Source organism: Anabrus simplex, chromosome 4, assembly GCF_040414725.1.
Source record: "Anabrus simplex isolate iqAnaSimp1 chromosome 4, ASM4041472v1, whole genome shotgun sequence".
Taxonomy (NCBI): Eukaryota; Metazoa; Arthropoda; class Insecta; order Orthoptera; family Tettigoniidae; genus Anabrus; species Anabrus simplex.
The window spans coordinates 376,007,233-376,021,411 of NC_090268.1; the positions used below are offsets into that span (position 1 = coordinate 376,007,233).

Sequence of the window (14,179 nt, forward strand, 5' to 3'; positions counted from 1 at the left end):
CATCTCCCAACAGGCTCTACGAGGTGTACAGATGCTCTCGTGGCCAGCGTACTCTCCGGATCTCTCACCAATCGAACACGTGTGGGATCTCATTGGACGCCGTTTGCAAACTCTGCCCCAGTCTCGTACGGACGACCAAGTGTGGCAAATGGTTGACAGAGAATGGAGAACCATCCCTCAGGACACCATCCGCACTCTTATTGACTCTGTACCTCGACGTGTTTCTGCGTGCATCGCCGCTCGCGGTGGTCCTACATCCTACTGAGTCGATGCCGTGCGCATTGTGTAACCTGCATATCGGTTTGAAATAAACATCAATTATTCATCCGTGCCGTCTCTGTTTTTTCCCCAATTTTCATCCCTTTCGAACCACTCCTCCTTGGTGTTGCATTTGCTCTGTCAGTCAGTGTATATATCGTATACGGTTTTCATTATTATACGGAGAGTATAGGTAAAGATGAATTGCTTAAACATTGAAACCACAAAATAAGAATTTCAATGAGAGCCACAGAGAAACAGTTTAATCCATTTTTGATCAGACAGGCAGGTCTCCCATGCTCATCAAATAGAAAGACGTGCACCAGGCGACCAGAGCCGTCTTCGGACACTCCCGGCACTAACGGCCATACGATAGAATAATAAATAAATAAATAAATAAATAAATAAATAAATGGTGATTGTGGTGTAGTGGTTAGCGTGATTAGCTGCCACCCCCGGAGGCCCGGGTTCGATTCCCGGCTCTGCCATGAAATTTGAAAAGTGGTACGAGGGCTGGAATGGGGTCCACTCAGCCTCGGGAGGTCAACTGCGTAGAGGTGGGTTCGATTCCCACCTCAGCCATCCTGGAAGTGGTTTTCCGTGGTTTCCCACTTCTCCTCCCGGCGAATGCCGGGATGGTACCTAACTTAAGGCCACGGCCGCTTCCTTCCCTCTTCCTTGCCTATCCCTTCCAATCTTCCCATCCCTCCACAAGGCCCCTGTTCAGCATAGCAGGTGAGGTCGCCTGGACGAGGTACTGGTCATACTCCCCAGTTGTATCCCCCGACCAAGAGTCTGAAGCTCCAGGACACTGCCCTTGAGGCGGTAGAGGTGGGATCCCTCGCTAAGTCCGAGGGAAAAACCGAACCTGGAGGGTAAACAGATGATGATGATGATGATGATGATGATGATGATAAATAAATAAATAAATAAATAAATGGTCCGCCTCTGTGGTGTAGTGGTTAGTGTGATTAGCTGCCATTCCCAGAAGCCCGGGTTCGATTCCCGGCTCTGCCACAAAATTTCAAAAGTGGTACGAGGGCTGGAATGTAGTCCACTCACCCATCCCCGACCAAATGTCTCACCCTCCAGGACACTGCCCTTTGAGGTGGTAGAGTTGGAATCCCTCCCCGAGTCCCAGGGAAAAACCAACACTGGACGATGAAAAATGAAAACCTACAACCTGTTTTCCAGTCAGTGACCGGGTCAGGGATGTAATGAATGAATCATATATATAGGCTATTATTAGGATGGTGTCTCCACGCCCAAAGTGATATATTAATGAATGATAGATGCATGGAATGCATGGAATGACCGGGATTTGAACTACGGTATGCAGCGGTGAGAAGCCGACGCGCTGCCGTCTGAGCCACGGAGGCTTAACACTGGACGATAAACGGATTAAATAAATAATGCATAAATACAGTAAATATATTTATCATCATCATCATCATCTGTTTACCCTCCACGTTCGGTTTTTCCCTCGGACTTAGCGAGGGATCCCACCTCTACCGCCTCAAGGGCAGTGTCCTGGAGCTTCAGACTCTTGGTCGGGGGATACAACTGGAGAGTATGACCAGTACCTCGCCCAGGCGGCCTCACCTGCTATGCTGAACAGGGGCCTTGTGGAGGGATGGGAAGATTGGAAGGGATAGGCAAGGAAGAGGGAAGGAAGTGGCTGTGGCCTTAAGTTAGGTACCATCCCGGCATTCGCCTGGAGGAGAAGTGGAAAACCACGGAAAACCACTTCGAGGATGGCTGAGGTGGGAATCGAACCCACCTCTACTCAGTTGACCTCCCGAGGCTGAGTGGACCCCGCTCCAGCCCTCGTGGCAGAGCCGGGAATCGAACCCGGGCCTCCGGGGGTGGCAGCTAATCACGCTAACCACTACACCACAGAGGCGGTCAAATATATTTAGCCATTTTTTATATGTAAATCACAGCCCTTTCTTGCTTTCTCAATCCGGGATAGACAAGGAAGAGGGAATGAAACGGCCGTAACCTTAAGTTTGGTATCATCCCGACCGGCATTTGCCTAGAGAAGTGGTAAACCATGGAAAACCACTTCGAGGATGGCTGAGGTGGGAATCGAAGCCGCCCCCTCCCCCTCACCCCTCTCTACTCAGTTGACTTCCCGCGGCTGAGTGGACCCCGTTCCAGCCCTCGTACCACCTTTCAAATGTCGTGGCAGAGCCGAGAATTTAACCCGGGCTCCCGGGGGTGGCACCTAATCACACTAACCACTGATGTAAATCCTAGCCCTTTCTTTCTTTGTTAATCCGGGAGAGATAAGGAAGCAGTCGTAGCCTTATGATTATTATTTAGCTCCAGGACAGTGTCTGGCGGCAGTCATTGGTCTGTAGAAGTAATAGCTTAAGAAGAACGGAAACCATCACAACATGAAGCATAGTCATTGTTATTTTCGATGTGATTCACTCGAAAATTATAATCCTGAATTTCCACCACTATTGCTAGTGTTGGGTCCACTCACGCTGCGGTCCAGACAAACACAGCTGTGAAGGTCCGAAGACCTCGGCGCGTTCTAGAGTGCTGAAAGTAAAAGTGGGTCAGCTCGATCTCAAGCAGGACCAGTGTGCACGCCATCTGGAAGTGGTTCCAGCAGTCTTCGGTTTCACGAAAGTTAATATCTGTATAACAAACCCAAAGAATAACCATGAGAGCAACTGGGGGCGTAGCTCAGATGGTAGAGCGCTCGCTTAGCATGTGAGAGGTACCGGGATCGATACCCGGCGCCTCCAGGAATTTTTAATCTATGACTGATTGATCGTGATGTAATAATATTTGGATTGCCTATCCTGTGTAAGTTCGATGTTAGTCAGCCTCTGTGGTGTAGTGGTTAGTGTGATTAGTTGTCACCCCCGGAGATCCGGGATCAATTCCCGGGATGTCACGAAATTCGAAAAGTGGTGCGAGGTTAAGAACGGGGTTTACTCGGCCGCGGGAGGTCAACTGAATGGAGGAGGGTTCGATTACTACCTCAGCCATCCTCGAAGTGGTTTTCCGTGGTTTCCCACTCCTCTAGGCAAATGCCGGAATGATACCTAACTTAAAGCCACGGACGTTTCTTCTCTCTTCTTCCACCATCACTTCCAATCTTGCCCCCCCCCCCTCGCCACATCACAAGGCCCACGTTCAGCTTAGCAGGTGAGGCCGCCTGGGCGAGGCACTGGCCCTCCTCCCCAGTCTTACCCCAACCCAAAGTCTCACGCTCCAGGACACTGCCCTTCAGACGGGAGAGGTGGAATCCTTCAATGAGTCCGAGGGAAAAACCATCCCCGTACGGTAAAGGGATTAAGAAAGAAGGAAAGGAAAAAGAAAGATAATAATAATACTAATTTCGTGTGGCTATTTCTAGCCGAGTGCAGCCGTTGTAATGCAGACCCTCCGATGAGGGTGGGCGGCATCTGCCATGTGTAGGTAACTGCGTGTTATTATGGTGGAGGATAGTGTTATGTGTGGTGTGTGAGTTTCAGGGATGTTGGGGGACAGCACACACCCTGTCCCTGGGCCACTGGAATTAACCAAGGAAGGTTAAAATCCTTGACCCGGCCGGGAATCAAACCCGGGACCCTCTGAACCGAAGGCCAGTACGCTGACCATTCAGCCAACGAATCGGGCATAATAATAATAATAATAATAATAATAATAATAATAATAATAATAATAATAATAATAATAATAATAATTACCGCGCGAAAGCGGCAGACTTTCCAGATGGCAGGAAAACTAGATCTCTCTCAGGAGATCTATGGTTGACTCCTTTCTCTCTCTCTCTCTCTCTCTCTCTCTCTCTCTCTCTCTCTCCTCTCTCTCTTTCTCTCTCTCTTTCGGTATGCCGTCGACGTAAGCTATGAAGTGCCGAATGGAGTTGTATACGCCATCTAAATTTCGCCTTTCCCTACCATGTTTGAACCCACGATTTTGGGATGCCAAAGTCGACACTGTACCACTGATCCACAATTAACCGCACGCAGTTAAAATCCTCCATCTGGCCGGGAATCGAACCCAGGAGCCTCTAAACCACGACGCTGACCACTAAGTCGATAGGCAACTAGGTTTAACTAACGCACGACTGTGGTGCTGATTCACGGAAAATTTGTTATTTGTCTGTATAATAGTATACAGTATTGTAACACGAAATTTACATACAGAGGCAATATGGAATGTCCTCGTCGTGCTAAATGACATTGTTGTGTCGTGAACTGCTATAATTCAGAACGTTATAGTGATCCTAGTGTACAGGATTTCGCGTCCAATACGAAAATGAAAGAAGACAAAAATGGATATTGGCAGAGAACAGAATGAAATAAATGATGAGCATCGTAAAATAATATCAGAAGTATAATTCAACGCAATTGACACCTTGAGAATGACAGAGATCTAAGTCATTACTAAAGCAGACATTAATAAGGAGATGTTCAATAAAATTCCAATTTCTTTGAAATCATTTAAGAAAAGGCTAGGAGAACAACAGACAGGGAATCTGCCACCTAGGCGACTGCCCTAAATGGAGGTCAGTATTGATTGATTGTCCTCGTTTATTCACATTCCATATCCTAGTTAGTAAATTCACATAATCCGATAATTAATTTTGTGCTGATTCCAGATTTTACTCTTCCCGCAAATAAATCCGAATTCTTCCCTGCGAAAAATATTAAGGAGAGTTATGACTGCATTTTGAAACTTCTTCAGTTTTGATTCTTCTTCTTTATCTGTTTACCCTCCACGGTAGGTTTTTCGCTCGGTCTCAGCGAGGCATCCCACCTCTTCCGTCTCAAGGGGAGAGTCCTGGAGTTTCAGACTCTGGGTCGGGGATACAACTGGGGAGGATGACCAGTACCTCGCCCAGGCGGCCTCACCTGCTATGCTGAACAGGGGCCTTGCGGGGGGGGGGCTGAGTAGACCCCGTTCCAGCCCTCGTACCACTTTTCAAATTTCGTGGCAGAGCCGGGAATCAAACTCGGGCCTCCGGGGGTGACAGCTAATCGCACTAACCACTACACCACAGTGGCGGCCCAGTTTTGATTCTAGTTAGTGATTTTTGCCGGGCTAAGTGGCTCAGGCAGCTGAGGCGCTGGCCTTCTGAACCCTGCTTGGCTGTACCTTAATCAAGGACACGGTCGTTTCCTTCCCGATTCTACCCCTTTCCTATCCTATCGTCGCCAATAAGAGCTACCTGTGTCGGTGCGACATGAAGCATTTTTTAAAAAATATTATTTTATTTAACACATAAAATATCATTTAAAAGGGGAGTTTCAAATTTGGGGCTCAGCATAAAAACGCAGTCGGATATATTGAAGCAACCTATAGGTTTTATGGGCTCAAATGTTTCTCTTTTGTGGTATTAATTTATTCACTTTTTGGGTATGAAATTCGTGTCATTAAATCCATCATAAATGAAAATAGCCCTGGATGATTACTCCTTGCTCACTAGTTGCATTGGCAACTCGCAGCGCTAGCCTGGCCGGTAACACTGAGGAAATCCGCTAGAACGCTCTGAACCTCGTGACTTGCACGTTCTCCATGGGAATCCCGCTGAATGTAGTCATAATTTATCTACATAAATTGGTTTGGAGCGACATACATGTATATATAAAGGTATAAAAATGAAAATAGACGTAAATTAATTAGGCATTTCCAGGCATCTTAGAAAATTAAAAAATGTTACCAGAGAAGGTGATGATTTTCAGGATCTCTGGAAATATCCAGAATTCTCAAAATTCCCTGAGGGGGCCACGCTAGGGGGTTTCAAATTTGGGGCTCAGCATAAGAACGCAGTCGGATATTTGATCCAAAACTATGACCTATAGGTTTTATGGGCGTAAATGTTTCCTGTAAGTCCACATTTTTACCCCCCTCACCCAAATCAAGATGGCGGCACAATCTGCCAGACGAGCTAGAAAACTGAACATGTTTGTGGATGGCAGTAGACAAGTGAGCTTGGCGCTATAGTAGGAACTCCCGAACTCGATTGTGAATGGCAGTGGAAAAGGGGGCATGCCATTATCATCACAACTCCGCAAATCGCATTTTACATTGGAAACAACGTATGGAAGGTGGTGGTGATTATTGTTTTAAGAGGAAGTACAACTAGGCAACCATCCTCTATATAACACTAATCAATGGAAGGTATCCGACACTTCGAAAAATGAAGGTATCGGCCAAAGGAAGGCAAGGGCCACGAAGGGCATGAAAATGAAAGACGCCCTAGGCTTCCGTACGTAATACCGTCGGGGCCTGAAAAGAACAAGATTTGACCAAGGGAGGTCGGATAGGATAGATAAAAGTGAGAAGCCTCGCACAAGTAACTGAAAGCAATGCCAGGACTCAGCTGAGGGTCCCGTGGTCGCCAACTCACGCTCCACATTTCAGAGCCACTGGGGCCCCTTTTAGTCGCCTCTTACGACAGGCAGGTGATACCGTGGGTGTTATTCTATCGCCCCCACCCACAGGGGGACAACGAATGGAAACCTCCCTATGCTGTTTGTCGGATAACGCTAAGAGACATGCAATTAAAAAAGTCTTATTCAGTGCGTGTACAGTAATTTACTTCGAAATCCGTATACAATATAGAATACCGTAGCGAAGCACGGGCACCTTTGCTAGTCCTTTATATAACACTGACCGGAGGATCCGACACGTTGAAAAATGAAGGTATCGGCAAAGAAAGACCACGAGGGGTATGAAAACGAAAGACTCCATAGGCCTTGGGAAACCTAATAACGTCGGGGTCGGAAGTGAACAAGAGTTGACCAAGGGAGGTCGGACAGGATAGATGAAAGTTAGGAGCCTCGCACAAGTAACTGGAAGCAAGGCCAGGACTCAGCTGACGGCCCCCGTGGTCGCCAACCCCCGCTCCCAAAGCTGAACTTGTGGGTCTTTCATCTTCGTGTATAACAATGAGATTCACAGGTCTTTTCCGAAAGGAATGGATTAATTTACGGCTACTGAACGATTATAATCATTCAGTAGCCGTGATTATTGAAATTAAACGTAAAAAGCGAGAACTCAAGTCTGTACATATTATGTTAAAATTACGTAAAGTTTAACATGTTGTTTATGATTGTTTCTGATATAAAGTGAGAGGAGAACATTTTATGTAGCTATTTAGGGGAATATTTACATTTTATGGGACAAATACATGTAAACTCTCGGGTCGATGAAAGTCTCGATACGGCCTGTATATCACGAAGGAAGTGCTCTGAGTCTGAATAACTGGAAATAATATTACGGTTCAGTTTTTTGAAGCTTTAGATGTCGAATTTGTTTCTAAGGAAACGTACAATCGTATTATTGCCACAAAAATGTATTAATATAAGAGGATATGGCAGCTTGTAATATATGCGATCCATAGTAATCACTGTTCGTTGAGTGTGGTGCACTATCTACAGGATTGAGGTAGTAACACTACTACAGGATTTGATATCCTTAAAGGAATATGTGTCCAGAATAGAATGCGAAAGCATGAATTTCACAGCCCAATTCAACAATTCTCCGGTAGGAAACAATATAATACACGAGTGAAACTCAGTTCTTTATTCTTACGACCTTATTCCTTAGTGTAACATATTTTAAGATGTGGTAGGAAATAATGGGACTGGAAGAACCATTCATTCAGCTCTATAGCCACAACACATTTGGTGCGCAGTCAACAACAATACACGGCAGAAACATACTATTGTTGAACAGGTCGTTTACTGTGCAGTCCGCATTCAGTTAATGTAAGAAGGGTAAGAAAGGTTTTCGCTATTCCCCGTTCACCCAGCACGCGTCCGTAAGGATTCCGGGGGCGATCAAGCGTGCTGACTCTCTGGATGGTTGCCACGGGTGATGGCGGGGAGGGGCCATCACTACGGGGAAGCCTGCTGCGATCGCAGCTGGTACTACCCCACTGTATTTGTTAAGATCGTCGGGGTGACAGTCGAACTGGACACGAGGTCACTGCTCCTCAAAACAGGGTTTTCTCTGTTTGGGGATTCAGTCCCGAGTGTCACGGACGACTGAAACTTCGGAGATATTAGCAAATACGCGGGATGAGGTGCGCGTCCGAAAGGATTCCGGGGGCGACAAAGCGCATCGACTTACTGGATGGTCGCCACGGGTGATGGCGGGGAGGAGCCATCACCTCTGCGAAAGCGTTGAGGATCAGTTTGTGACCGAGTCGCGGGGACGACTGAAGCCTTGAAGGCATCAGCAAGTGAGTGTTAGTACGGTGCGCGTCTGAACGGAGACAAAGTGCACCCACTCTGAATGGTAGGCACCATTGCGACTTTCTGTATTAGTTAGGTAAAGACTGAACAAATTCTCCTTGGTTGATTTCTTGTGTAAGCCGTGTTAACATAGTAGTTATGTTCTCATAACCTACTTACTTTGGCTGTGAGACCACAGGTGTCTTCCAGCTCCCTCGTGATTTCCAAATTAGCGCCCGAAAACATTCGGGGGTAGGAGGGTGGGTAAATGCTCTGAATCTCTGGATCATCTCCACGGGTAAGGGTGTTGACCGCCTTGACAATGAAGACACATATCAGAGTACCTTTCTTTGATAGCTTCCAAGTAGATCTGCTGAATGATTCTTCAGCGCTTTTCTCGGTTCTGGTTGTTACTACTGCTGCTGCTGCTGCTTTTCGTGATTTATCACATACTATAGTTGCGACCGATGGACCTCAGAGAAGTTCTACCCACTATCTGACAAGAGAGAAGAAACGTGCGGTGAATCAACAAAATGACGCATGTTCAGTTGCTGTGAACAACTTCAATTGTAAAGTTTATCAATGGATGATCAGAAAATCTATGTATGAATAATTTTATCTATCCCTATGATATTCGTTCAATAAAATTCGCCATTCTTTATCTGCAGTATTCTTTAATATTCAATTAAATATAGGAGACTAAAGATATATTATATATACTACCCGTAACTGATGCGGTTATAGAAAACTCACAACCATAGGGTTAGCAGGAGATTTAAGATAATACCCGTCTCCCATAAACTCAGAAACCATAGATCCGGGAGAGGGTAGGGCCTACTGTTTATTGTAATCTTAATTTTCGATACATTGAAAACATGCAGTAAAACACAAATAAAGAAAAGGTATCCGGAAAATATCATAAATCTAAATGTAGCATTTGTAAGTGATTTAGAAATTGAACAGAGAAAGAATGGCCTGAAAAGTGTGTTAGATACATTATTGTAAAAAATGAGACTTATCGGGCATGCTGTCGAGGTTCATCAGATACCCCGGAAACATGACCCCACAAAGAGGTCACCACAGTAGTCATCCCCAGTCCCTCCATATCATGTCCGACTCTTGAAATGAATATTAAGAAACTTTACAATTACTATCGAAAGAAAAAATATGCACACTAATTGAAATACGATGATATTTATATGGCATAACTATAATCTACGTACCTATCTGCTGTAGACTTCAACGGAGTTATATTGTCTAGGTTGACTTAGACATAATTTTGTTACTAACTAGCACGTATCACTTCTTTTCCTTCCACCAATTTACTCCTCCACATTCCCCTAATAATGATGAATACTTTTGTAATTCTTCCCGGGTGCATCCACTCTCTGTTCAATAACTTTACAAACGTTCTCAATTTTTCTCATATCCTCCTCATCTATTAATTTCTCTCTTATTTCCCGTGTCTCTAAACAATCTTTTATAAGGTTTGCCCATCACATTTCTTCAGAAAACAGTAAACATTTATTTTCATCTCTATTTGGTCGGTATGCTTTATTTTTGTGTACCCCCATTAACCACCATAATTATATCCCTCCTTTCCTTATTTGTTATATTATCTAAATTTTTCCTCATTCTCTCAATTACATAACAAAATTCTTCAAGTTACCTCTTATTGTTACACCGTGTAGTAATTTGTTGCTTTTCAATATCATTAACTCCTAGAACATTTTTTTTCACATATTCTAGCTGCTTTATGCAATCCCTTTCCCAGTAGTATCCCATTCCTATTGTTTCCAAAATGTTCTGTACCCCATCTACCCAGCATCCTTGGTTCTATTATTTCATTTGGTGCTGGTAAGCTATCTGTAACACTTCTCACCTGATACCAACTTCAGTCTCAGCCAATACTTGGTTAGTTTTTTAACAATATCTGCCTGCAGACTTAGATCATTGCACATCATTCTCACTCCACAGCTATAAGACTGGGTAGTCCCATAATTATTTTACTAAATCTGCTTTTAATTGTATCAAATGTATAAACTTTCCCTTCAACTGCCCAGATCTCTGCTCCGTACAACACCCTAGATTTAACTAATACATTAAAACATGTTTATAAACTCTGTAATCAGTATTAGGCACATTTTTATCCAAAATGTTAATAGCTGACAGTGCACTCATACCCTTTTGCTTTTTTAAATTTGTTCTGATCATTGTCCATTTCCACTTAACTTCATACTCAAATACTCTGCCTTCTTGACAACATCTAATCTCATCTCACCCATACACCATTTTTCATTCGTTCACAATCTATATCCTTCCTTTTTTTTGCATACCATTACCTTGGTTTTCCGTTCATTAATTTTTAATTTCCACTCTTTACAGTAATTTACCACTTCATTTATACTTCCCTGCATTCTAGCGAGAGTCAATGTGAGCAGAAGGACGTCATCCGAAAAAATGAGAACTGGATATCCTGATTCTCACGACTTCTCTATTTCTAAAACATTTTTTTATGTGCACCTTTTCCATAGGAGGATTAATAAGGGAGATATCATTAACGGGCGGTTTACAGTCTACGTCCCAACGGACAGCCTAAAAGCGGGTTCGTGAAAAGCAGGGCCTCTCAAACGCCCAAAATCTCACGCGTGCAAATTGAGGTGCAGAGTTCCTGTGCACAGTGCATCGGTCCAGTTCGGCTCAGCTCGGACCAACGCTTCGTCTCTGGGCTACTCGGCTAAGCTCGGTTCAACTCGGCTCGGATTTGGAGCACTACGGAGCAAGTGAGGAAGAGGGAGACAGGCGGAACGAGCGAGACGGGCGTGGGGAAAGAGAGAGACAGCGCTATTGCTCCAAATCGAGGAGTGGGGGTCTGCACCAAGCGAAGTCGTCTTTTGCACCGTGCACTGTGCATGCACCCTGAGAGGCCTTGGTGTAAAGCATATTTCTTACAACTGGAATACTACTGGAAAGATGAAAATATTCTTTTAATGCGTTTGATCATCAAAATTCCCCAACAGTCTACGTCCCAGAGGACAGCCTAAAAGCGGGTTCGTGTAAAGCATATTTCTTGTAACTGAAAAACTACTGGAAAGATGCAAATATTTTTTAAGACGTCTGTTCATCAAAATTCCCCAACGCACACCTTTCATCGGAAGGTAGGTATGGGAACCTCCCCGTGGTGTTTATTGGATAACGCTAAGAGATAATTTTTTTCTTTCGTTCTTAATCCGTTCCCCTCCAGGATTGGTTTTCCCATTGTCCTGGAGCGTGAGACTTCGGGTTGGGGAGGATACCAGTACCTCGCCCACGCGGACTCACCTGCTGTGCTGAACAGGGACCTTGTAGAGGAATGGGAAGATTGGATGGGATAGACAAGGCCGTAGCCTTAAGCTTGGTACCATCCCGGCATTTTCCTGGATGAGGAGTGGGAAACCATGGAAAACCACTTCGAGCATGGCTGATGTGCGAATCGAATCCCTCTACTCAGTTGACCTCCCGAGGCTGAGCGGACCCCGTTCCAGTCCTCGTACCCCTTTTCAAATTTCGTGGCAGAGCCGGAATCGAACCCGGGCCTCTGGGGGTTGCAGCTGATCACTCTAACTACTACACCACACAGATATACAATTTAATAAAATCGTACTCTCTGCGGGTACAGTAATTTACGTAGAAATCCGGATACATTGTAGAATACCGTAGCGAAGCACGGGTACAGGGACGTTCTTCAAACCGTAATGTCATCTATGCTAACAGCTGTGCTCCTTGCGGGAGGTGCGGGCACTCTCACTACTGTGCTCACTTGAAGAGAACTGTTGCGGTGGTACAGAAACCTCAGCATGTAAAAGGTGTTTATCTCCAGGAGAAAGTGAAAGTATGTCTACTCGATCTCTAGTAAGTCCAGCGTCACGCTATCTAGATGTGGATTCAACAACTGTCAGGTCCACGACAGTTGATATTTGCATAAGACTGCCAAAGGAAACGACGTTGGGTGTCTGGGGGCGTAGCTCAGATGGTAGAGCGCTCGCTTAGCATGTGAGAGGTACCGGGATCGATACCCGGCGCCTCCAGAGATATTTTTAAATTCTAGAACAGATATTTGTTGCTTGTGGTTTAACGTCGCACTAACATATGGCAGGTTTTCGGTGACGGAAGTGTGGGAAAGGCCTAGGATTGGGCGCAGCTCCAGCATTTGCTTGGTGTGAAAATGGGCAGCCACTGACAACCATTTTCAGAACTGTCGAGAATGGGATTTTAACCCACCGTCCTCCCGACTGCAAGCTCACAGCTACGCGACCCTAACTTCACGACCAACTCTTCTTCTTCTTCTTCTTCTTCTTCTTCTTCTTCTTCTTACCCTCCAGGGTTGGTTTTGCCCTCGGACTCAGCGAGGGATCCCAACTCTACCGCCTCAAGAGCAGTGTCCTGGACCTTCAGACTCTGGGCCAGGGGATACAACTGGGAAGGATGACCAGTACTTCGCCCAGGCGGCTTCACCTGCTATGCTGAATAGGGGCCTTGCCGGAGGATGGGAAGATTGGAAGGGATAGGCAAAGAAGAGGGAAGGAAGCGGTCGTGGCCTTAAGTTAGGTACCATCCCGGCATTTGGTGGAGGAGATGTGGGAAATCACGGAAAAGTACTTCGACGAAGGCTTAGGTGGGAATCGACCCCCCTCCACCCCCCCCCCCTAACCTACTCTACTCTCTTGACCTCCTGAGGCTGAGTGGACCCCGTTCCAGCCCTCGCACCACTTTTCAAATTTCGTGGCAGAGTTCAGGCATAGGGGGAGTGTGTGCCAGGCTGTTTATTAATTGATTATACTGCTAACAATAAGAGTTGGTGTCTGACATTTCTTAGAGGGAGGTCCGTTTACTGCCTGCCGAGGCGGGATAAAGGGAGTGGCTGTGTGGTTGCCATGGAAACGAGGGCCAGCTCGTCTTGCTGGGAGTTGCCAAACCTGTCACTGTCACTGATAAGAACCTGATTGTTTGTATAAGAGTGATCGCAAATGGGACGACACCGCCTGGCCAGGTAGTCTACAACAGATCACAGCGGTCAGAATGAAGGAGAGAACAAGTGAGCCGGAAGCGAGGGGTAAGAGCATGTAGAAAGGAATGCTGGAATGTGGCAACATCGTGAAATGGCACGTGCAGTGCTCCTCCCTCCAACCTTACCTGTCAGACGCCAACTTTAGTTAAGTCTTGTATAGTACACAGTGGTGTAGCAAAATTAATGGGATCAGGACAGGAACTTTCAAATTGATCTCTTAATATTAGCTATATGGAAAATATTTTTAATAAGAAACGGTTTGCAAAATGCAATTTCTGATCTTTTATGTTTCGTGCTTTTTATTGTACAAGGAGTAATATCGGAGATATCAGCGATTATTTTATTTTTCAAAAAATTTCAAATATCTACTCTGATATTAGTCTCATCTAAAAGACGTGCATTACATAAACTCTGTGAAGTAGTGGTTAATGTGATTAGCTGCCACCCCCAGAGGCCCGGGTTCGATTCCCGGTTCTGCCACAAAATTTGAAAAAGTTGTACGAGGGCTGGAACGGGGTCCACTGAGCCTCGGGAGGTCAACTGATTAGAGGAAGGATCGATTCACACCTCAGCCATCTTCAGAGTGGTTTTTCGCGCTTTCCCACTTCTCCAGACATATATAGGGATAGTACTTAACTTAAGGCCCAATCATATCCCCCGACCC

At 45.4% G+C, this 14,179-nt stretch overlaps 1 protein-coding gene and 2 non-coding genes across 7 annotated transcripts in view; 2 read left to right on the forward strand and 1 right to left on the reverse strand.

Annotated features, from left to right (window-relative positions):
* LOC136872018 (uncharacterized) overlaps positions 1–14,179 on the reverse strand; it is an 811,539-nt gene that overhangs the window by 698,956 nt on the left and 98,404 nt on the right. The gene's annotated exons all lie outside the window — the stretch shown is intronic.
* TRNAA-AGC (transfer RNA alanine (anticodon AGC)) lies at positions 2,945–3,017 on the forward strand. Its single transcript has one exon. It is a non-coding gene; the product is annotated as a tRNA-Ala (tRNA).
* TRNAA-AGC (transfer RNA alanine (anticodon AGC)) lies at positions 12,463–12,535 on the forward strand. Its single transcript has one exon. It is a non-coding gene; the product is annotated as a tRNA-Ala (tRNA).